The sequence below is a fragment of the Protopterus annectens genome, chromosome 5.part0 (assembly GCF_019279795.1).
Source record: "Protopterus annectens isolate FY-2018-M chromosome 5.part0, PAN1.0, whole genome shotgun sequence".
Classification (NCBI taxonomy): domain Eukaryota; kingdom Metazoa; phylum Chordata; order Ceratodontiformes; family Protopteridae; genus Protopterus; species Protopterus annectens.
In genome coordinates, this window is record NC_056735.1 from 1669446404 (window position 1) to 1669448903 (window position 2500).

A 2500-nucleotide genomic window follows, 5' to 3' on the forward strand; every position below is an offset into this window, starting at 1 on the left:
GTGGTGTCATAAAATGATATTGTTGTATCTGAAACAGGTACATGTTATAGGAAACAGTATTAGCAACTATAATGCTACAAAAAGAACCTTAACGTATGCAAGTCAGTGAAGTAGTCAGTATACTACTGGCTGTGGGTATGTGTTGCTTTGCCAAATGTGACAGCTCTACATATAGGTCCTATAGAGCTTCCACCTTTCCAAATGGCCAAAGTGGGAGCTGCTCTGTAGAAATGTCAGACGTACCAGGTCAGAACATACCTACAGCCATGCATAGTACAGACATATACATAGTTGCACAAATCAAAGCCTAGTCTAGCAGCAGTCAAGTTGCTTATGCTACTTCGTCACACAAATCAAAGCTTAGTCTAGCAGCAGTCAAGTTGCTTATGCTACTTCACATAACATATCAACGTGTCATGTATACAATAACCATTACATGCAACTATTACAGACACATAGAATATAATATTGTCCTGTAATCGGGACATTAGCTATGGCTAGAGTATTGTCGCATGACACATATGCCTAATGAGGGACTGTCCCATGCAAAGAGGGAAAGATGTTACGCCTAGAATGTGGGCAATTTAAAAGGTGGAAATTCTACAATAGGTATGCGGTAGCATGACCGGGCAGAGAGATGCGTTTCCCAAAACATATTTACATGTCAGCATTGCAGAGTATTGGTTCCCATGTATCAGCCAGATGGGAGCAGATTTTATGAGGAAGACGCATATCATATGATTACGTCACTGGACAGGATGCCGAGTCCGTACAGTCGAACGCCTGCCATCGCCTAATGTTTAGCCATACCTGATACTGTAATCATGTAGTCTGATGTAATAGGCATCACAAGGGATCACGCCCACCCAGCGTGAGTGACAAATGGAAGCGCCAATGTTGGTGCACGTGCAAGTGAGTGAGGGAGCGGGTGTACGCGTGTTTGTCTACCAGTATGTGAGTATTGCACTGTTAAAGAAATGTGGAGTCTAAACAAGTATAAGGAGCTGTAACCAGAGGTCAGCAGTGCTTAAGAACACACAAACCCACTCACAACTGCTCCCACCTGCTGGAATGTGCCTTACCCACTCCGTATCCAAAGGCATCGTTCTGGACGAAAACAAAGAACCGTCCTTTGCACGTGTTGGTAGCAATACCCTGCGCACACAGCTCATGTGAATTGCCAATACACCATGGCATATATACAGACAATAGAAAGTACCACACACATACCATACAGCACAGTCATCCAACAGTATAGCAATGTACTGGCAGATATGTCCGGACCACTGGTGTTTGTAGACCTGGCTGTTCTGTGTTTCAGTGTGTGAGCATGCCCAGTATGACAGTTACGTATGTTGTCGACTGACATTACCGTCATACCATCATGTGTTTGAGCATGCCCAGTATGGTCAACTGGATCGCATGTGTCACATGTCCATATAGTCAGTACTGTGGTGCCGACCCCCGCGTTGTACACCGACAGGTGGCATGCTGTATCTGCAGGGTAGCTAACGGTCATGTGGCATTGACTGTTGCTACATTTCTGCACAGCGTGGGGGGACATTCAACTGCATCCACAGTCCGACACAGCACCCGGGGTGGCACACCTGACTCTCACATGTGTACTTTGGAAGGAGGGCACAGCTGACAGTTGTACACATTTGCAACTACTGTACTGGTATGCCAGGTACTCCATTTCAGTGTGTGGACCTACCTAAGTTGCTGGTTGGAGGCATACCAGTGTACGTCAGATCCTAGCTTGAATTACCAGCATAGTGGTTTCAGACATTCTAGCCTTCACAACCTGCATCCAACTGCCTGGCCTGCTGTAGTCTGTGTGTGTGTTTGTGGGGGTTGGGGTCATCCATTGGGCATCTCCAGAGGCCATTGTATAGCATTTCTCTGTAGTGGTCTACACCTGTCCAGCTGTATGAGACTTGTGTGGGCTGTATGGACAGACATGATGTTCAACCCATAACCTGCAGTGGGTTAGGACATCCTGTGTACTACTGGTTACTATTGTGACCCCAGTTTGTGCTACAGATGTCATGGTGCCACTATGGACGTGCACTGTTTGCTGCCCTAACAGTCAGCCACCAAATTCCCTTGTATGCTCACATCCATACCATAGCTACAGGTAAATACACATTCTAATACAACTGCCAATTGGTAGGTTGATTGACTTACCTTGGGGGTGTTCCAGAGTTGAGGATGGTACTGCAGGGCTGCCTATGTTGGATGCACACAGTGCACTTCCTGTACATGGCTGTGCACAGGTAAAGTCATGTTTGGCATCCCTTGTACTGTCTGTGCGAGTCAGAGAGGGTGAAATTCCCTGGGTACCTACTATGTCAGTGCATATGCCATGTGTTTCCTCCTTGCCAAGGGCAGGTCATACTGTGCATGCCTCCTTTCGCCGACTGGGTCCAGCTCAGGTAGTTCCTCCTCCAAGTCACACTGCACCTGTACAGGCCTTGGCATTGGTGCAGGGCTGTGTGGC